Genomic DNA, 23,786 nt, shown 5'->3' with positions numbered 1-23,786 from the left:
ATCTATCCAGCCCTCTCAGAATGTTATGTTTCAGCTCCCCATGAATACAGACCAAGTCAACCCAATCTCTCATTGTACAACATTCCTTCCATCTCAGGAATCTGTCTGATGAAATTTTACTGCACTTCCCCAATGCAAGTATATTCCTCCTCCTATAAGGAAACTGCGCAATACTCCAGGTGTGGACTTGCCATGGCTCTGCATAATTGTGGTAAGACATTCTTGCCCCTCTAGTCAAAACCTCTTGCTTTGAAGATTGACATATCATTTTGTCTTAACTACTGCATCTTTAAGTTTGCTTTCAGTGACTGATGTACGAGGTGACCCACATCCCTTTTTGTAGCTCAATATTTCTTGGTCTTCCGTCATTTAAATAGTAAGAAAGGCAGAGTACTAAAGTGGATAACCACATTCATTCACATTTTATTCCATCTGCCACTTATTTTCAGCAGCTCAATCAACTTTTCTAAATTTCCTTGAAGCCTCCTTTGCATCTTCCTCACAGTTCAGTCCCACCAGTTTTCATGTCACTGGCAAACTTAGAAATGTAACATTGGGTTCCCTCACCAATATTGATACTGGTTTCAAGCACTGATCCCTGCAGTTGCCCTCAAGAACTATCCACCACCAAGAAAAAGACCCATTTATTCCTAGATAAAAGGACGGCGAAAACAGTTTCGCTAGTAACTTTCAAAGGGCATTAGATGAGCAGTTGATAGAGAGAGAATTTCTGAAGGAAGGGCAGGAGATTGGATCTGATCGCTCTTTGAAAGAGGCAGTACAAGCATGACTTCACCAGAAACCATAAAATATTACATACTAATTTGAATCAGCACCAGGTTTATTATGGCAGCAGTACAGTGCAAGACATTAAAAATTATAAGTTACAAAAATAAATAGTTCAAAAGAGGAATATTGAGGTAGTGTTCATGGACCGTTCAGAAATCTGATGGCGGAGGGGAAGAAGCTGGTTCCTAGAATGTTGAGTGTGGGTTTTCAGGCTCCTGTACCACCTTCCTGATGGTAGTAACACGAAGAAGGCACATCCTGGGTGGTGAGGGTCCTTAATGATGGATGCTGCCGCCGTGAGGCACCGTCTCTTGAAGATGTCCTTGATGGGGCGGTCCTGTTCATTGGAGCCTCCATACTAGAATCCGTATAATCAGTTTTATTAACACTGATGTATGTTGTGAAATTTGTTGTTTTGCAGCAGCAGTACAGTGCTAGACAAAAACATAAAAATTACTATCAGTTACAAAAAATAGTGCGAAAGAGGAATAATAAGGTAGTGTTCGTGCACCATTCAGAAATCTGATGGCAAAAAGGAAGAAGCTGTAATGCTCTCCACCGTACATCTATAGAAATCTGCAAGAGTCTTTGGTGACGTACCAAATCCCCATAAACTCCTAATGAAGTAGAGATGCTGGTGTGCTGCCTTCATAATTGCATCAATGTGTTGGACCCAAGATAGATCCTCTGAGATGTTGACACCTAGAAACTTGAAGCTGATCACGCTTTTGTTACTCCCACGAGTTAAAATTTGAGCTAAGGATTTTGGAATTGGAAGAAATGTTGATGTTTGCACATGCTTGACCAGATGTAATATATTTTCAAAGATTTAAAAATTACATTTTTAATTAGTGTTGATAGCTATTTTTTAATGCTTGGGAGAGCAATTAATACTGTTCACAGAACTGTTATTAGCATATACATTTTAACTTTATATGTGAACAGCTAATATTTAAGTATCAAATTATGCCAGTGAAGTTAGATAAGGGACTGAGTGGCACAAGGGGATCCCTGCAGTTGCGTACCTATACAAATAGATCATGTTGTTCCACTGACTGAAAAATGCATCAAGATGGTCTTGTAATCGTCCAGTCCTTAATCATTGTATATACAATGCAGAACTGTGATTGGCAATAATTTATCATTCAAGTTCAGATGATGGATGTATTTTTTTATATAAAAACAGGCAGTATTTGTACATGTGAATAGAATGCATCTAGGATTGGGATACATTAAAGGTGGTTCACTCTGCTGATCATCAGGACCTTCCTAATATGAGAAAGAGAGCACCTGAAACTGCTGTTATCCTCCTAGCAGTCTGAAGCCAGTAGCCAGGTGAATACAATGTTTAGAGAACTTTCATTAAAAATGAAATATTATTTGAAATAGTGTAATAAATTATTTTGCAACTCTGGACAACAGAATCACATTGGGATTATTTGTGCAAGAAAATTGTCAAGCACAACAGGAAACATGCAGGAAGTAAAATTCCATGTTCTATTTTGAATGTGTGTTAAAAGCTGGTTTTGGTACAGAGCTATAGAATACAAGTTAAATGCATTCAGCAGAGGATCCTGTTTCAAAGTGAATGCAAGTTAATGTATAATGATTTGAGACACTGGCTGCCATTGCAATTTCTTCCTATTAATTAGGAATTATGACTTAATATTGCACCCTTTTAAAAGCACTAATTTTTAAAATCTACTTTTAAAACTGCAAATTCAAAGCAAAAGTAAGCTTTGGAAAGCAATATTATTTTTTTAAAAGTAAAGTTTACTGTAGCTTTGAATTTTGTCAGGATTTTTTTACATTAAGCTTGAATTGACCAGATTATTAAAGGTGAGATGTAAATTATTAGATTAATGTGAGTTTTGCCTTTTTAATAAAAGATTATGGCAAGTTTTAGAATCTCGCCGTTAGGTAGTGTTCTTTATGCTGTAATTCTGCACTGGATCTCACAGTACTAGTGTAGAGTTACAGTATAAAGAACACTACCTACCAGTGAAATTCTAAAACTTGCGAGATCCGGACAAAGAATGGGATGGACAACCACAGGAGCCACAAGAAGCAGCAGGTTGTTAGTGATCTAGTTGTCACTGTACGCAAGAGAAGGGATCATGACACAGGTGTGTGCCAGAGCAGTAGTTTCCTCAGCATATCAGAACCTTTGTGTTTGAGGAGGCACAAGCTGGTCCTAGAGAGGGGCATCCATGTATCTGAGACAAGCCTTGGTGTGACTGCTCTCAACTTGTTTTCTATTTCTTTGTGCAGGTTACGCCTTTAAATTGTATACTTGTCATTGGCTTTAGGGGGTGGAGCTGAAATAGAGTTGTCATTGTGCCTGATCTGTCTAACGTGATAAGTTAATGGAGCAGCTGAGTGGAAGCCACTCCAGTTAAATCAATGCTGAGAATTTTTGAATCCTCCTCCTCCTCCTGCTTCCTTTGACCCTGTAAACTCCTAGCATGCAAAGCAGTTAAATAAGCTAGTCTGTTACAACTGCACAATCTGGTTAACTGTTTTTTAGTTTCAAAGATCAAATTGAAGGGAATAGAGATATGGAAACACGGGGTTAAGGCTACTCATTGTGGACTCCAGAAAAGAGCCACAGCTTAATAGCACTCACTGAAAACAAAATGAAAAGATTACAAGCTGGAATTTGAGACTTGATGGATTAAGTGATTTGGGTAATGTAATGGCAGATTTGATTCTGATGCAAGAATTTGGACCAAAAAATAGAAAGATAAATATGTTTTTTCTTATTGCACTGTTTAGGGACTTTTGAAGCAGTTACCTATTCCAATGGTGTTCAGAGATTTGTAAACATGAGTAAATCGTTCTATATAATTCAGTGTAATTTTAGCCTAGTGACTGCTTGAATCCAGTTCTTCAGTGCTTTAAAGAGACTATTTGATGGCAAAGATTAGGAAGGACAAAAGTAAAAATTGACTGTGACTGGTTCTCGTCTTACTTTTTTGAAAAGTTGTCCAGCAAAGAAATGCGTCAATCCTAGATTTAAACTTTATTACTTCAGGTGGGATATGTTTTTCTTTTGCAGGAGTCCCACAGTTAATTTCCTAACTCCATCCTGACTGGCATAGCTGGGAGTTCAATTTGTAACCCCTTGTCACAGATATCCCTATCAGTGATAAATTGATAAAAGAGATGAACATTTATTCACAACCATAAAAATCTCAGTCAAATATTCCTTTTATATTGCAGGCTACACAAAATACTTCCTCACTTTTTTTTCTCTCTGGTTCATCAGTTATAAAGGATGACACCCTGTTATCCTCTATTTGGATCCCCCAAATCCCTTTGGACTTCCTACTGTTCTTTGTTTTCACAATCTGGTTTCTTTTTTGTGGTCCAGATACTTTCTCATTCCTCAGCATTGAAATTAACATTTCACTATGTCACCCACTCAGCTTGTGTATCAATGTCCATCGATTTATCCCAGTCAGTTATGATAAAGACACTGGAGACACAAGAGACCACAGATGCGGGAACAAAAAACAAATTGCGGGAGGAACTCTGGTCAGACAGCGTCTGTGGAGGGAAATGGAACTTGACATTTTGGGTTGAGACCCTTGAGTAGCATTAGTGTTTTGACATCAAAGATGTATTCAAAGGCGAGTGCAATTTGCTGCTACTGTACAATGTGTTTAGCACTTAACAATTGGGGATGAATTTCTAGGCACAGATTTTGGTAATGTTGTGCTACCATCGTTCTTACTTACTGTGCCATCATCATCTTGTCATTGACAAATGTGAATAATGTGTTCTTCAAGTTCATAAGTAACATGATGAATATTTGAGCCCCAGACTTCTGACACAATCACTTCCTTCCAATTTATGCCCATTATTCATACTTATATCTACCACTTGACCTATTTGGTAACATTTGCCTTTTAATTGCACAGGTTTTAATTTTAGTTCATGGTCTCCTTTTGCATAACCTTATTAAAGCCCATAAAAAGATGTTCTACAGATTCTTTCATCTACTTTAGTTTCTTAACCAAAAATTTCAGTAAGGTTTTTTGGACACATCCAAATTGGTTCTTGTCATTCCACTCAAATTTCTCTAATTCCTTAACTATAGATAACAAAACATGTCAACTATCTTATCTTACCAAAACTTGTCAATGATATATTCATAATTTTCTGCTTTTTATTTTCTTTTGTCTTGCCTTCTGAATGAAGTGGAGTTTCATTTTTATTGTTCAAATCCAATGGTCAGTCACTGAACTGAGAACTTTGAAAGATTGTGACTAAAGCATTTACTTATTTAAAACCCCCAAGATGGAACCATCTGGTCCTGGGAGTTAGATATATTACCATTACTTTTTCTAATATACTTTTTTTGCTTGAGTTAACCGTGCTATTTTGTGGTCCTTGATCCCTTTTAATGGCTGACATTAAATAATTCTTTAAGTTTGCCATGTCTTTACTTTCAATGGTAATATTACCCTTGTCTTTTCTTAGTGACATCACCACTCCTGTTCTTGTACAATTGTGAAAACTTTTGTTAATCTTTGTCATTGAAGTTTCTTCACTTATTTCCAACTTTGTTTATTATATTGTTCCTTCATCCTTGAACTTTTGTATAGTATTTTCATTGAAATTTTTAACATTGCTGTTTTTGGTAAGTAGAGCTTTTATTACATATATGGTTCAACATGATTTTTTTTGGTATATGCTAGAAGTTTATTAAGGTACGATATTTATTAAACCCTTCTGTGGTGCATTTACAGTTTTACATGATGATCAAGCATTTCGGTGTGATCAGCCCCTACTTCATTCTCTTAAAATGAGCCCTATCAAATCCTAGAAATGGAATAACTTAAATTTATATCATGCCTTTCCTGGTCTTGGAACATTGCAATGTATTTTGCAGCTATTTAAATTACTTTGTAATACAGAAAGCATAGCAGGCAGTTTGCGAAAGCAGTGTGCAACAGCAGTGGTAGACTGGACCAACTTGTGCAGCCTCTGGCAGCAGTTCTAAAGAAAACTGCCAGCACTTGGCTGCCCCCCAAGCATGTCCCGCAGGATTGCTGTTAGCACAAGGTAAGCTGGGCCTAGATACCAGTGTGCCTGCCACTCTGGTCCATTGCTGCACCCCACTTTGCCTCTCCCATCCCACAGCCCAAAAGGATCAGAGTCTCCTTCATTTCAAAGATTTTCAGGCTTGAAGACAAATATTTTTTTTACTTCGTGTTTTTAATTATTTCTTGATCTCTTAATCATTTTAAATGATTTTTTTGTGATTAAAACTTGTAGTAGTTTTAATTAAATATCTTTTGATAAACAGACATCTGAAAAACCGTTTAAGAAAACCCTCACAGGCTCTGACAGGAGACGAAGCTCTGCCCTCCCCCAGCTTTGCTTCTGTCAAAGGCAGTCCAGGCATTCTGCAGATGGGGCTTCAGCAGAACACTGGCTGAAGCCTTCTTGTTGCTGAGGCCCTACTACGTCTCAATATTTATCTCTCAAATAACATTGCTAAAAACAGCACGATTCAACTCTGTTTTTAGTGATGTAAGTTGAGAGATAAATATTGGAGAGGATGCCAGAAGAACTCCACTGGTCCTTGAAATAGTTTTGCATGTTCCTTTTGCATTCACCTAAGGGATCGAAGGTTGCAGATTGAAATGCAGCAGCATTAAGAGTGCAGCATTTATTCAATGTTGTACTGACGTGTCAAAATAATTGGCCAAAATGTGCCATCGCATAACATCTTGGGGGGGATCTGTGGTAGTTAGACTTGCCCCTGTATTCTTCCACTTAAAGAAGATAGCACACAAAATTGCTGAAAGTATGAGCTGATAAGAGTATAGCATGGGAACAGGCCACCTGATATTTGAGTAAAAGGAGAAAGCAATAGTGTTTCACTTCTTCAAAATTTAGTAATTGCAAAATCAAGAGGGGGGAGAAAAATGTATTTAGGGGCAAAAAATCAATTTCAACTGGTACAGAAATAATGAAAGAAAGAGACTGGATTATGAAAGAAAGAAAAGACAAAGGAGAAGTAAGAAACAAAAATTGATGTTAAAATTTATCCCAAAGTATTCAAACCCCCAAGGAAAGAGATCTCATATTTAATTGTTAATTTTCAATGACAGGGAGATCATTAAAATGGGTATTGTTAAAAGGATTCTTATAACTAAACCAGTCTAGCATGTTTAATGGGGAAAATACAAAATATTCCCACGAAGTGTCCCAGAAACGATGAAATGATGAGCTATATTTCCAAATCTGTCTTTTATTAATATATATCAAAATAGAGCAGTGGTCTCAATACCTTAAGTCTGTAAAACAGTCATTAACTACTACTTTGTTTTCTGTGTCTTGGCCAACTTTGTATTAACACAGCCAATGTTCCTTAAATTTCATGGGCTTTAGTATTTTCTGTTGGAACAGATACTAGAAGTTACTTGACCTGCAGAATCAGCAATGGAACCTCAAAATGGTAACTCCAGGCTTAATCCTGGTGCAAACAATGAATATGTTTAGATGCTTTCGTGCAAATGATTCCAGCTGTCATTAACTGGTTGCTGCTTCGTAACATGCAAGTAGAATGGTATTTCAAACGTGATTGGAATGAACTGCAAAGTAACCATATCTATTTCTGTAATTTAAAAAAAACTATTCTTAGATGGTTGTTAATAAATATTTCTAACCAATGTTTAAAATGTTTTTTTGGGATATGTTTAAAGTTTTGTAACAGGAGGGAGGTAAGAATAGTTACTTTCATTCCCTAAATCTAGAAGCAGTGCTGAATTAGAGGCAGGACAAGTAGTGGAAATAACAATTCCCTATTTGCCTTAAAAACCCTGCAGCACTTTGCCCATCTCTACTGGATCACCTCTTTTGTTCTTGTAGAAAAAGAAGATCCATTTTCCTTTGTCTAAAGCCTCTTGTTAAGCCTCCACTGTATTCTCTCCATGGTCCTAACTTCCACATTGAAATACTCCAAGCACTGGCTGAGACACAGTGGCAGGATTTTCCATTTATATGAAGCCCTGGAAACCTTTTTGCACTAAAGAGTTTTATGTACCACCCTTGATCCCAGCCAATTTCCTGAGATCAGGGCCATCTGCATTTATAGGCAGGCTGTCTCGTCACCACCTGGGAATAATTTGGAGATGGGCAACAGTAAGACTGATTTGTTGCGTTTGGTGACTGAGACAGTCCTGATTGTCATATTATGGATCTCAAAATTACAAAACCAAAGGGTATGGGGGGAGAGTGGGGAAATTGGAGAGTGGGGTGATTGGCCAATTCCGCTCCTCTTATGTTTTTGCATAAAACTGTGCAACGCATTGCTCACCTCCTTTGCTCTCTGAAAATGGCGAGGTTTCCTCATCAAACAGTATTGCACGACTGCAATTGACAAGAAATATATTCTTGGATGTAATTGCTGTGATTTGTTTGTAATTTAAATTTTAAACAAACACAAGATATTTGAGTGAATGTAATTTTTGTTCATAGGCAGTCCCTTGGGGTGAAGGATGATGGTAGTGAATTTCATCCATAATGTCTGCCTCCATCAAGAGGTGGGTCCTGAGTTATGGAAAGTAGTCAATGTTTTCCGGAGTCTTGCTATGAACCTTTAATGTTGGAGAGCTTTGTGGTGCAGCAGAAGCATGTTGGTGGAGGACCTTTTTGTCTTGCAGATATTGAATGTATCCTCTTGTGTTTCAATGAATGACCCTCTGAAGTCTTAGAGCTTGGCTTCTGAGGATGTGTGAACACAAACTTCATTTACATACTGCCGCTCAAGTTCTCATGTTCAGGTGTGCTTCGTTCTGAAGTGTAGTCGTTATAGATTAAGTTTCCCATTAGTTCTGATGATTACTCCACTTCCTTGTAAAGTTTATTAGATTTGAGATGCAACATTGTGGCAAGAAAGATTGAGAAAAGTATTGGGGTAATGTTGCAACCTTGTTTGACACCAGTTTTCACTATGATTGATGGGTATTATGGCTTGCAAGCCATTGTGGAGCAAATGTAAGATGGAAACAAATTTCTAATGGGCATCTAAATTTTGAAGAGGATATTCCACAGTTTCTCTTCGTTGATGGAGTCAAAGGCTTTTGTGAAGTCAAAGAAGTCTGTGTTTCGTGACTGATCTTCTCCCTCCATTCTCTTGTAGTTTATCATTTGGTGAAGATCATGTCCACTGTGCCTCTTGATGGATGGAATCCACACTGATTCAGGGAACTTGGTCACTGGGAGGAGGTGGTTAAGGATGACCCCATAGTGACTTGCCCTCTGTAGTTATCACAGTCAGATCTTCCATGAAGATGATTATAATTGGGGTATCTCTGAGGTCCCCTAGTTTATCCTCCTCTTCCCAGATGGGGGCTGAGATTGTGGACTTGTGACTAAAGCTCTTCACCACCGAGCTTTGGGACTTTAGCAGAGCTGCATTCTGCTCTGAAGGCCTTGTTATTTTTGAGTTGAAATATGGCCATCACTACTTTCTGAGTTGGGAGTGGCAGCAAGACTGGACTGAATAAGCTCCTGTAGGATGAGTCGAGGATGCTCACTTTAGGACAGTTGCAGTTGAGAAGGTGTTCAAAGTCTTCTTACCAGTGGATGTTGATTGCCTCCATAATCCAAATAATGCCTCATGTGGCAATAACAAATTGGTTGCTGTTCCCAAATTATTTTCTAATTGAGTTCCATCTGGGAGCCAGAGTTACTCCAAGAAGTGGGGTAGGGCATGGATGGATGGAGGGGAATCATGATTAATAATCTAACTGCAGCATTGATACAACTCCTTGTCATTTATTCTGAATATCCTCTCAAGTCATGTGCCAATAAAATGAAGGCACACTGTTTATGGGTTTTCTTCTCTTTTGAACTGTTATCACAATCAAAACTGGTTGAAGCACCCAAGTTGTAATGTGTATAAGTGTGTTGGCAATATTTCTCAGTTGCTATTTTTAGTAATGTTGTAATAGCCCAGAACTATTCTTATTATCTTCTTATTATCTGTGCTTTACCCATAGCAAAATACTGGCTTCATTCAAATTAATGATGCTCCGTGCATGAGAATTCCACTAAACGTGAATAATTTCTACCAATGTGAAATGACTGGCACTTGTACCCATATATAGTAGTGTTAAAATCCTGGTTGGTCATATTTATATATAGGAGCATGACATCATTGATGATCCCTATTGCTTACTTTAACATTAGCCTCCATGCATTAATCCACATGTAGTGAATTGTGGACACCATGTTGGCCTCTCATATTACTGCTTACCAGACATTCAGTGGACTCTGTTTAGACTAGATTTTCCCTTATGACTCGTAGATGGCACTTGCCTGTTTCTTTTTTCATGTGATCCATAATAATGTGAAGGATCTATAACTAGCAAACTGGGTCTTTCTACATATGTTCATCAAAGCTCTTGCACATCTGAATCAAGGGAGGGGTTATTATACCTTCTTGGCTTCCATGTGCCTTCTGTCATATTGCCAAATTTATTTTGATCTAGATCTTAATTGTGTGCTGGTGTAATATGTTCAACTCAAAGAATACATTATTCTTAAATCTGTGTGCTAGTGTTAGCTTACTTTAACAATACTGGGAAAGAAACACAGTTTTAACATGCATTCCACATTTTTAAAAGCATGTTGAAGATCTATATCTCAAACTGCCTCAAAGAACACAGTAATCATTTGGAATGGAATTCCTTCTTATTAAACTGAGCCACTACATTAAAATCTGTTTTAACATATTCAATACATTGAGGAAAAGCTCCTGGCATTGTTAAGCAATTAGGATAAAGACATTTCGTGGGAATTGAGAATGCAATCCTTTCAAAACTAAAAGGCATGAGAGAAGCTAGTGGATGACAATGCATTGCTTTAGGCCCAACAGAGGCAGGCTAGTATTTCTTCAGGAGTGGCACTGGCACATGAAAATGATTGGGTTTCCATCAGTGTCGCAACTAGTGTTGACTTTTGTATGCCGTGTGATTTGGAATTATGACTGAGGTTCTTTAATAATATAACTACTGCAAATTAGCAATTCAGAGTGTCTGTAGCACAGTCCAAATCAATGGGTGGGAAACAGGCAGCTTCCCCATCAAGTCTGGAGTCAAGCAGGGCTGGCCTCTCTCCCCTGTCTTGTTCGTGTGCTGTATAGAACCCTTTGCCAAGTCCATCAGGAAGGACGAGAGCATCAGAGGGGTGACGTTGCCAGGCAGTGAGGTCACCCAGGTGAAAACCTCCCTGTACATGGACGATGTCGCCGTCTTCTGCTTGGACCCGAGGTCAGTTCGCAGATTGATCAGCATCTGTGACCAGTTTGAGTTGGCATCAGGGACCAGAGTCAATCGCGTGAAGAGCGAGGCCATGCTCTTCAGCAACTGGCCTGACCGATCCATCGTCCCCTTCACCATCAGGCCTGACTATCTGAAGGTGCTGGGGATCTGGTTCGGAGGGGCTGGGCGTGCAACAAAAATTGGCGGGAGTGGATTAGGAAGGTGAAGCGGAGACTGGGACTGTGAGAACGGCGCTCCCTGTCTATAACTGGGAAGAACTTGGTCATCAGGTGTGAGGCGCTCTCAGGGCTGCTGTACTTGGCGCAGGTGTGGCCTGTTCCTCGCTCCTCTGGCTTGGGAATCACCCGCGCCGTCTTCCAGTTCATCTGGGGATCCAAGATGGAGCGGGTCCGACGGGCCACCATGCACAAGTCCCTGGATAATGGGGGTAAAGGCGTCCCCAATGTCGCCCTCCTCCTGATGACCACCTTTGTCTGTGGCTGCATCAGGCTGTGCGTGGAACCCAAGTATGTGGGCACCAAGTGTCACTACGTACCAGGGTTCTACCTGTCCCTGCTGTTGTGAAGGATAAGCCTGGCCTCATGGCCACACGGCGTCCCAGTCAGCTGGACGCTGCCGCGCTACCTGTCCTTTGTGGAAATGTCCTTCCAGACCAATACCTTTGACCACAAGTCCATCAGGCAATGGTAGTATGGAACATCCTGCAGGCACTGCAGGAGAAGGACTCAATGGATACTGTGGGGTGGTTCCCTGAGCAGACTGTCCAGACCATCTGGTAGAATGTCTCATCGCCAGAACTCACCAACAAGCACCAAGACCTCGCTTGGCTGGCGGTGAGATGGGCCCTCCCAGTTAGATCCTTGTATGGTTGGAACCTCACTCCCAGCACGCGCTGCCCCCAGGAGGACTGCGCGGGGGACGAGACAGTCACCCACCTCTTTGCGGGCTGTAGGTTTGCGAGGAGGGTGTGGCAAAAGGTGCAAGGGTCCTTGTCACGGTTCATCCCCAGCAGCAGCGTAACAGAGGATTCTCTGATCTATGGGCTGTTCTCGGGGACACACACAGAGATGGACATCAACTGCTGCTGGAAGGTCATCAACTCGGTGAAAGACACTCTTTGGTCTGCCCGAAACTTGTTGGTCTTCCAGCACTGCAAGATGTCCGTAGGGGAATGCTGCCGGCTGGCACATTCCAGGCTGCAGGAGTACGTGCTGAGGGATGCACTGAAGCTGGGCACAGCCAGCGCAAAGGCTCGGTGGGGAAGGACTACAGTTTAGGGTTCTTCGGCCACTGGAGAGGGAGGGGCGGGGACAAGCGAGAAATCCCCTAAAACTTGTAAATACAGGACCGGGTAGCTTCCAGGGAGCCACACGTGTGGCATCGGTGCTGTTTTCTATATAAAAAGGTAACACTAATGAATAATCTGTACAAGAATGTAAAGGTTTGCACTGTTTTGTAATTGTATATGGTTTGTCTTTTATTATGAATAAAGTTTATTTTGTATATAAAAAAAAATTCAGAGCAAACAACACCACTTGTCACTTTCTAGTTTGTGTTTTACATTAATTGTGAGACTGGAGCCTGCAAGGACTGAGTACTATCTGGGAGCAATCTGCACCTGTCCACCAAAACTAAAAACTTCACTATTTAATTTGGTTTAAATGCTGAAGATGTGGATGAAGGAGCTATTTAATGGCAGAAGCAAACTTAAAGGGGCAGATCAGAGCCCTGTATAAGTCTCAAGGATTTTGAAATAAGTATGTATTGACCTGGATTGCAGAGCCCCACCAGCACCACCATGTTCACCTCTTGTGGGATGCCTGTTGTCGTTTTTGTTTTGTCTTTTGTAGGCTCCCAACTCCTTTGGCTGTTTCGTAATCAGATCAGCCCTTGGGTGATGAATAAGTTGCAGGTAGCAGAAACTAATTCCTTGCCTGCAGTCTGCCCTGAAGAATGCCTGACCTCTGGTGATGTCAAAGGCTTTTTCTGTGGTTTCTAAATATCTCTGTCAAGAGACAGTTGAAAAATGTTTCAATTAAAATTTGTTACTTAAATATAAATTCATTTTAAGCCCACAGGCAACTTGTGTCAATTGTAACATTAATATTTAAAGTTTTGTTTTGGGGGGAAAAGAAGACTTGCCCTCACTAAGCTTTCCAGTGCAGGTTGGTGACCCACATAAGGCAGAGCTAGATCCACTAGTGGGGACTGGCATGAAGTTAAGTCCCTGGATGTGGTGCATCTGGCCCCTTACTGCATTATGGAATGTCTTTGGACTTGTATGTTGGATTTGGGAGATCAGGTGCATTGATCATTACATTCTCATTGCAACAAGCTGGCCATTCTGACCAGGACTTTCTACTGGATAGTTTCTAAAGTTTTTAATTATGCCAACTAACGCAGTATCAGTGGTCTTCACTTTAATTTGCTATATACAGCATGTCTGGCACTCGAACAACAATCTGAATGTCTGCATTATCTACGGGTGGTGGCTGGTAAGTGGGCATTGTTGTGCCATGCATTAGGAGGAAGGGCAACAAATGTGGGTATTAGCTGAGAGCTGTCAGATTGGAAGCTAGTCACTTGCAAGTGTTCGGGTACATGTGTGAATCTCAGATGCTTGCAGTGCATTATTTTTGCTTGTGGGTGTAATGTAACTGAATTATAAATCTTCATTAAAACTAAATGTATCAGATAAAGCTTTTGTGCCACAAAAATAAAATTTCAATGCAGAGGATAAGTTCTCTGCTTGTTTGAAGGCAATTATATTTTGGAAAATATAAAATAATAATAATGAATATTTACTGATCCTTCACAAATCTCCAGGGTCAAAGTAAATTTTTCCACATTAAAAAAACAGCATTTGATTTGGAAGTCCTTTCTGATACTGCCTTATCTGTAGTAATGATTTTAAAGATTTGTGTATGCTGTTTTGCCTAGTTTCAACACCGCAGTATAACATTTTATCTCATGATTATCTTTGCAGAAGTATATTGGGATTCCATTGGTGCTTGCAACCACAATTGGATAACTGGAGGTTAAACTGTAGGAACTTTACACTGGTTTTAATGAAAATGTGAAGGAGTTGGAATAATTTTCTCCCACAAATGCTATAGAATCATATAACACAGAGGCTATTTGCTCCCGTGTAAGTGTGTTAGCTCTGAAAGACCAATGGAGTTACATGTTATTGTATTGTGTTTAGAGCACAGAAAAAGGCAGTTTTGTCCATTGGGCTCTGTTAGTTTTGTTTTTCCTGCTCTTTCTCCAGAAATCTCCAAAGCTGATGTATCCGATCATTTGACTGCTGTTATCAAATCTGCATGCATCACTTTTCAGGCAGAGTGCTTCAGATTGCTACAGCTTCCTGTATTAAAAATAAATGTTCATCTGATGCCAGGTTATTTTGTCAATTATCTTGAATTTGTGCACTGTGATAATCCTCCTATCATATAAACAGATTACTGACACAAAATTAAACATAGTTTGCTTTATTCAGATTTACTAAATTAAGAAGACATGAGGCATGAGCTGGCTATGGTAGAATGGGAAATTACATGAAAAGCAATGGATACTATCTAAAGAATTAACCTGTAGCTTGTGTGTGTGTGCCCAGCAGTAGTTATCAAGAGAAGTGATGGACAGAATTAGAACAAACAAAGTGTATAAAGTTGCCAAAATTAAAGTCAGTTTATTGTTGGATGCACAAATACATGTATGCACAGGTACAATGAAAAACTTGCAGCGGGAAAATATCAGAAGGACCAAGGTATTGATGAGGAAATGGAAAGTCAACTACAAGAAAACACAAAAATTCTCCATAGGAGATGCTACAGATGTGTAAAAATGAACAGATCAAGCCAAAGTTAATATGGGTCCCTTTTGGAATTATGGTGGGGAATAAAGAAGGCAGAAAAATGAAACAAATATTTTGTTTTCACGGAGGAAGATGCAGAAACCCTTTGGGAAATAGAGCTGCAAGTCCAAGTGAGTGAGGGGTCAAAGTATTGGAGAAATTAAAAGGACAAAGGTGATAAATCACTAGGATGTGATGACCTACTTCCTTGAGTTTTGAATTAGGTGGCTTTGGAGATGTAAAATATCAACCAGTGCATCTACCAAAATAATGTAGATTCCAGTACCGTTGAAGGTGGCAAAACTGGGGAACTGTAGACTAGTTAGCCTGACATCAGTAGTAGGAAAATGGCTGGTATCTATTAAGAAAGTGGTAACTGGGCACTTAGGAAAATAACAAGATTGGGCACTGTCGATGTGGATTAGGGTAACGTGCTGGTGTGGAGTGAGAACTGTCTCAGGCTCTTCTGTATTTTATGGCTCCAGGGACCTGGGATCATTTCTGGACTTTCAGAGCCACAGGAGTGCACCCCATATGGGCTCTGCATATTTTGGTTAGAGCCTGAAAGATATCAGGGTTAACTCCTTGCAAATATTTTTTTTAAATGTGTCTAAATTTTGGCACAATACTCCATCAGGGGCTTAACAATCTGCCTTACATTATAGTACTGTATGCCTCTTATTTATTAAGCAAAGTGTTCCATGTGTTTGATAAGATCCTATCAATTGATGTTTGTTGTTTTTATTCTGTGAAAAGAGAACAGGATGATTTTTCTTTGTCCACCAAAAATACAAAAAGAAATTAATTCTATGAAAGGCACTTTAAATCAGTTTTACAAATTGCTTCTGAGTTGATTCTTTTAAAAGTCGTTTTTAGTTCCTGGGAGCTCATTTACAGGAGGATTCTCTGATGAAAGTGCATTGTGTTGATAGTCTTTATTACTGACAAAAACATAGTTTGGTTCACAGTCTGAACTCCTTTCATAAAGGTATTTATTACTGGTACATTCAGTACATGTGTAAAATTTTGTTTTTTTTATTTTGCTGTTGCAGTCAAAAATTAAGATTTGGAAGCTCTGTTTTATAAGAATCAAAGCACTTTATCACTGTTACATTGTTTTTGTTGTCTAGAAGAAATTTTGCTGTACCAAATATCTGAAATATTCACAATAAGTGTAGTTTTGAGATTCAAACATATTACCAGATATCAGCAGAGACTGTTACACTTTGGAGATTATTATCAAGATCAAAGCAAGACCAATTAAGTAGATTTTCTTAAACTCAGTCATTCATTAGAAGAACTGCATTGTCCTTATATAATAATAGAATTTTTACTTTGTCATGGACCAGAATCTATTAATGTTATGAGTCCTGACGCAGGGTTTCAACATGAAACAACATCAACAATTCCATTCCTCCCACAGATGCTGCTCAACCTGTTGAGTTCCTCCAGCAAATTTTGTTACTCTAGATTCCAGCATCTGTAGTCTCTTGTCTCTATTAACATCATTTGTTGACTAAAACATTCATTTTGGGACTAGGGATTAGTCCTCTATTGTATTAACTGAACATGTGGTGCAGTAACTTTGTATGCACTGGAGTCACTTCTGAATTGCAGTTCCACTGGAATTTAAGGTGTTAACATCACTATATTGGGTCTTGACAGTAGTAATAGAGGGTATGTTGATACCCGTAATAGTTCAAAGTCTATTTAGGCAGAAGGGTGTCACTTATGAGGATACAAGTTAGTTTGTCATTGCTGAATCTACAATCACTTGGGTTGTTAGAATAGTAGTGACACTACTATTTTGGAAAAATATCAAAAGGGTACTTATATCAAGGAATAGACATAGAAAATGCTTTCAAACGTTTAAATGATCACAAAATCAACTTTTTGTCTTTTTGCATTTAACAGCACATTGGCTTTGGACTTTGTCCTCCATAGCACCAGTGCAGCTCTCATGACAGGTGGGAGTTGTGCATTGATGTAGTTTTCATTAGACACTAGAAAGGAAGAAAAAAAGTTAAATGATATTTAAGCTTTGATTTCTTTTTAGTGACCAGTTTTTCATGTACATGTTAATACAAACGTTACTCCTAAAATGTTTTATTTTCCAAAATGTATGTTTCCACAGTGAATTGGAAATGAATCTGACTTTTGGTGGGGTTGGGGCACAGAGAGGGAGGACAAAGCAGTGCCTTAATGTCCATTACACTGAGATGAAAGTGAACAGTTTTTGTCCTCAAGACTTGTAGAATGGGGAGGGAGGCTGGGAGCAGAGTGGTAGAAATCCTCCATTTGCCCCTGTGGGTGGGGAGGACAAATACAAAGTTCTTAGTAACATTAAGGCTAAAGTTTAGATGACTTGTGTCCAATTGAAGATTGAGGCCACTGGAGATTACAATAAATGTCAGAAATCATGAATTTTTTCCAGTCATCTTGTACTAAGTTCCACAAATGCACTAATAAACAGTTGACACTCAGGATAACTTAACTTATTATGATGCAGGAGGAGATTCCACACTAGCTCCTAGCAGAAGAGTTTCATCTGTTTCATTTGTCCTTGTTTTATTTAACCCTGCAATTTATTCTCTCCATTATCTATACTCCTTTTTGAGTTTTTGTCACTAAGCTACACCTGGGGCAATTTGCAGTAGCCAGTTAACCTACCAGTACATGTTTGGGATGTGGGAGAAAACAGGAGGATCCACATGGTCATGGGAAGAATGTGCAAACACCACACAGACAGCATTTGATGTTCGGATTGAACCCAGATCACTGGAGCTGTGAGATGAATTATTTTTGTTTTCCTTTAAATTAATAATTTCAACACTACAGCAAAAATTCATTGCTACAAAAGCTTAATTTCAGGAAAGACTTCCTGATTTATTTGCAACAGATTGCCACCTTTATTCATTTTTCATTGACACAGCAATCATCATTGTGTAGATTTCCTGAACTCTGGTGTCTACCAAAAGGCTTTGTGCACAGGAATAGGTTTCTCCAAAAGGGGCTCTGGAGCATGTTGCTACAGATTCCATTGATTATAATTTTCCCTTTTGAAATGGTTTCCTTTTCCTCCAGATATAGTCTGCTGCTGGAGATTTCTAAAATGTCATTTTCATCTTTGAACTAAGATGAAATCTCCGTACCTGATCAAACTGGGGCTGTCTGTCACCTGACCTGAGATTTTTCTTTCCATTAAACTGTCTTGCATAGGTTCAGTAAGACTGTAATGATCCCCTTCAAGTTGTAGCAACCTTTAAACCTACGAGAGCAGCTCGTATTTCCTGCCACCCAGTCAGAGGCATTCTGATGCATGGAGATCATACAGAAGTCTTAAATTAACCTGGCCCAGGAGGTGCTGTGAATTTGGTGCCCATTCTGCCAGACACCCACCCTTCAATCCTGCTTCCAGTCAAAACCGCACCTGATCAGAAAGTCTGATGAATAAATAATAAAAACAGAAAATACCAGAAACGCTCAGCATGTCAGGCAGCATCTGAGAAAGGAGAAAAGTTAATCTTTTATGTCAAAGACCCCAAATCAGAACCACCAGCTTTCACATTTTATTTTAGATTTCCATTGTCTGCAGTTTTGATTATTATTTTCATGATTAAAATAAAATTGTAAATTATAGGTAGAATTAGAGTTATTTGTGAAATTACAGTTAAGTTCATATCAAAAATCTTAAAAGAACATCATTGTTTTGGAATTGGAATATTTTTCAGAACTTAAAGGATCTGCTGTAACTGTTTAGCTTTGATTATATTTGCCTGAGAATATTCCTATTATTGTTTTTACTGACTCTTGATTTTTTTTTGTTTTGTTTTAAATGCCTTGTTGCCATGCCCCTGGTTCTCCTATCCTCCTTTTAGTTGCTATCCTATTCCTACCCCCTGGCTAATGTTCACCTTCAGGTTTGTGATTAGCTTCGGACATTAGCTGTTTGAAAATATATCAACTTAAAATGCATGCCATGACTGGTTCGTAACCCACATCCCTGAGAGGTAAATCATAAACTCTTAAAGCCATTAACCTATTTTAAAAAAGAAGTGTTTAATCTTGCCTCTTAACTATTGCCAAGTGCCATTAAATCCAGATTGCACATGTGCCAACTGTTAATCAATAAAACTGCAATATAACAATAAATTAAGTAATAAACTTTTACAGAGTAGTAATTTTCCTCAATTGTGTTCTATGGTAATGATTAGTCATTGTAACTGAGTTTCAGAAGCAGAATACAGTGTACAGCTACTACCATATGTTGTGTGTTTAGTGCACAATTTATGCTGTTTTAAGAACCATAGAAAATAGGAGTAGGAGTGGCCCATTCCACCCCTGGAGTTTGCTCCTCCATTCAATAAGACAATGGCTAATCTTCTACCTCAACACCATTTTCCTGCCCTATCTCCCTATCCCTTGATTCCTCTAATATCCAGATATTGAACAAAATCAGTGACTGAGGCTCTGCAGTCCTCTGGGGCAGATAATTCCAAGGATGCAATTTTCCATTTTCAAATGGAAATTAGGTTGACATTTTGAGTCAAACTCTTCATCAGCACATGAGCCAGTGATGACCTCTTTCTTCCTTTTTCAGATAGTGATCAATTTCTAGCATTCATGATTTTACTTTCAGCAAAACAAATTTTAAATAAGATACTTTACAACATTTGGTCACTGCTAATTTTGTCCCAATCTCATGTACATTTTAAACAGCTACTAGATTAATCACAAAATTAAGATTTGATTCTCTTGATTCGTTTACTTACAATTAAAATGGAATTATTTATGGTGCATAGAGCTTGTTAACTGTTAGTTTGTGGTCTGTTCTCAAAAGAATTTGAAAATCAATTCCTCTCTCTTGAGCTGTTCATGGATAATTTTCAACATTGACATTGCAGATGTTTTTCCATTTTTATTCCACATATTCAAGCAATGTACTTTTCAGTAATTGACATTTCTACTCATTTTTTGTAATCCTATATTGTTAGTGAACATACAAAATGCATGTGCCTGAAGCTGAATTTTGCAGATCGTTCCCTAAGCCATGGGAATGAAATGCAATTCATCTATAGTGAATAATTCTTCATCACTTACCACACAATATACTTAAATCCAAATAGGTGGGTGGTTTACTGCTAGCTACTGTAACATCTGCTTCTATAGACAAGATCATAATGAAGAATCTTTCATTCAAATGTACATGTTGTCCTTTGATAATATGCACTTTATTTTTCCATTTGTTCATTCCAATAGACATGCTCAACAATAAAGTGACCAAAGCCACCCTGGACAAGTCACAAAGATTTTAGGATATTTTGCTTAGCACCACTCCAGGCTATTGATTTGACCTGTTTGCTCCTTAGCTGCTTGTCAATGTTGATGCAGTAGCTAATGAGTGGGTGTATGCGCCAAAATGACTCTGGCTGAAATGTAGAGTTAACAGCTGATGAAGGCATTTATTTTTCAGGTTGTGGATGCCACTGGCAAGGACAGCATTTTTCCCACCCCTAACTGTCCTTTATTAGGTGGTTGTGAGCTGCTGCCTTGAACCACTGCAGTCCTTGCAGTGAAGGAACTCCTATGGTGCTGTTGGGTGGGGAGTTCCAGGATTTAGACCCAGCAATGAAGAAGGAACAATGATATATTCCAAAGTCAGGATGGTGTGTAACCTGTGGGGTAATCTTCAGGTGGCAGTCTTCACATGCACCTTCTAGGTGATACAAGTGATTGTTTATTGGAATAGATTTAGGTGAGTAAATGCAGTGCCTTTTATAGATGCTACACACTACAGCCACAGTGTGCTGGTGGTGGCGGGAATAAATGTTTACAGTGGCAATTGGGATGCTATTCAAGCTGGCTGCTTTTCCTGGATGGTGTTGGAGCTGTATTCATCCAGGCAAGCGTGCCTGACTTGTGCCTTGTAGTTGGTGGAAAGGGGTGGCACAGCAAGTAGTGTCACTGTCTCATAGATTGCCCCAAGCTTCAATCCTGACCTCCTGGTGCCATTTCCAAGGAGTTTGAATGTTCTCCCTATGCTCATGTGGGATTCTCTTGGGTGCTGCTGTTATCTCGTACGTACCAAAATTGTGTTCTTTGGTAGGTTAATTGGTTACTCTACATTGCCTCTAGTGAAGATAAGAGAATGAAGGTGTAGAATAGGTTATAGGGTAATAGGTTGACATTCGGGATCATTGGGGATACTCTAAAAGCAAACAGGCTTGATGGGCTGAATAGCCTCCATCTACGTTGTGAGAAACTATGATTAAATATGAGGAAAAACTTTGAGATGGTGAGTCATTCACCACAGGAGATCCAGCCTCTGACCTGCTCTTGTAGCCATAGTACTTATGTGGCTGCTCAGGGCTGACCTCCCAGGATGGTGATGGGGAACTTGCTCATAATGCCATTGAATATCAATGAAAGGTTTTTGGACTCTTATTGGAGGTAGCCATTGCCTGGTACTCTTGTGGCACAGATGCTTTTGCCACTTAAACACAGCAAGAGTAAAATAATATTCAGGGATAGGTTGATGAGAGGCATAGATAGGGTAGATAGCCAGTGTCTGCTTCCCATGGTAGCAGTGGCTAAAACTGGAGGGCATAGGTTTGAGGTGATAGCCAGTGTCTGCTTCCCATGGTAGCAGTGGCTAAAACTGGAGGGCATAGGTTTGAGGTGAAAGGAAGGTTTAATAGGGACCTGAGAGAAATTTTTCACACAGTGTAGTTGGTATCTGGAATGAGGCGCCAGAGAAGGTGGTGGAGACAGGAACAGTAACAACTTTCAAGAGGCATCTGGATAGGTACTTGAATGAGGAAGGTATAGAGGGATATGGAATCAAAGCAGTTAAGTTTTATTAGTACAGATGGGCACGATGATTTGCAATAGACGCAGTGGGCTGAAGGGCTTATTTCTACACTGTACAATGCTAACTCATTTGAGGCATGGACTGCTTAATTTGCTGAGGAATTGCAAATGAACTTGAACATTGCACAATCATCTGTTCACATTCCCATGTATGACCTTGTTATGGTAGGAAGGTCATTGCTGAAGCAGCTGAAGATGGTTGGGCTGAGGACACTACCCTGAGGAACTCCTGTGTTGGGGATGATTTACTTCCAACAACTACAACGGTTTTCCTTTGACTTCATTGTCCTGTAGTGTTGCAGACCTTTATTTGTGTTAGTTTGATTGTTTATTGTCAACATAAAAGTATACTATGAATTTTACTTGTGTATTTGTCCATTTTCCAAAAACATTATTTTGTATCTTTAATTCTCAAATAAGCTCTGAGGTAACAGTTACAAATACCAGAATATATCCTTTATGAAGTTGCTGTCTAGATGCCTCTTAAATGTTGTTATTCCTGCCTCCACCACCTTCTCCGGGAGCTCATTCCAGATACCATCTACTCTGTGTGAAGTCAGGAAAAAATCAAAAACTTGCCTTTGGTCACACTGGAAGGTTTGGAGTTCAGATGCTCCAATGAAGTACAAAATACCAAATACTTTAGGCAACAAATTTTGAAAAGATCCAAAAATATAAAAATGTTTGGTAAATTCTTTGGCATGATGTTTGAAATGGCTAATTGAAGGTGAAATTACCATGAGAAATCTGCTCATGAATTATGCTTTTCTCTCCATCTACCCTGTGAGTGAAAATGGAAATGAGACAGTAGACTTCAGAGACAAAGACGTTCTATTAATGGTGACAGCCTTGGTTTGGTGGTAGCCCTCTCTTGTCTCTGATTCAGAGGCCAGTGAATTCAGGCCCCATTCAAATCTGGTTGGCATTTCATTGTGGTAACTGAAGGAGTGCAGCACTGTTGCAGATGTTATCTTTTGGTTGAGATATTGAACCATTTTGGGTGAATATAAAAGATCCCATGCACTACTTGAATAAGAGAAGGGAAGTTGTCCCTTTTGCACTGGCCAGATATTTGTTTACTTGATGATTTGTGCTGGCTTTCTGCGTGTAGCTGCCATATTTTCTCAGTTATGTGGACACTGTCAAAAGTATCTCTTTGGTTGTCAAGTGATTTTGCAGTTTCCTGAGGTAATGCAAAGTATTCAAGAAATGTGCATTAATCTTTTGCTGTTCCTCCCTGAATATTATCCACATTGTCCTCTCAATCAAGAGGACATACCTTGGCCATCCTTAAACTCCAATCCATGCTGCAAACCTGTACTGTTAGAATTGTTACAACGTCTGTCCATTTGCCCACTATATTAACACAATGGCAAATTTATGTATTGATTTCAGTGTGTTAACGCTCTGTGTAAATAGTGTGTTAATCACTTTGCAAACAAGAAAAAAGGCATTAGAATGTTCAAAAAGTAATGTCTCATATAATTTTTGCAGGTTGCATTGGATGTCACCACAGCCTCCCTGATATTCCTGCTGAGGCCGTGGGGGTGGTGGGGAGAGAGATTGATGCTCTAAATGCACAAAGCCTGGACTCTGCTGCTTTCATTGAAAGCTGGGATTCTGTTTGATTTTCTGCCTGCTGTCCAGCAAATACATTACTTCAAATGCTGAAAGGTTAAACTTGCTGGTTACCTGAACTTGTTTGGATATGTTGTGTCTTGGTTTCATTAATTCTGCCTTTTGAGTTGCTTGAGATAGCTGAGAAACAACTTTAGCAGGTTTGCCTTGCTATCAGCTATTGGCTACAGCTGGCCATTTATTACCTAGCACAATTGTGGAAAGGTTCCAGTTCAGGTTGTCTCACTTCACTGATAGATGGGGGAAAAAAAACATTACTCCTCCAGTACCCGAGGTACAGACTCTGTTAAAATTATTGTAGTCCTAATTCTATTATTTTAATTTGTTTC

General features: G+C 39.2%; 1 protein-coding gene across 5 annotated transcripts in view; it reads left to right on the top strand.

The window, feature by feature from the left end:
- Positions 1–23,786, top strand: part of si:ch211-161f7.2 (retinoic acid-induced protein 2) — a 59,034-nt gene that overhangs the window by 25,790 nt on the left and 9,458 nt on the right. The window lies entirely within an intron of this gene.

Source organism: Pristis pectinata, chromosome 4 (assembly GCF_009764475.1).
Source record: "Pristis pectinata isolate sPriPec2 chromosome 4, sPriPec2.1.pri, whole genome shotgun sequence".
NCBI lineage: Eukaryota > Metazoa > Chordata > Chondrichthyes > Rhinopristiformes > Pristidae > Pristis > Pristis pectinata.
The sequence above is the reverse complement of the archived record's forward strand: the minus strand, read 5'-3'. Positions and strand labels throughout refer to the sequence as shown.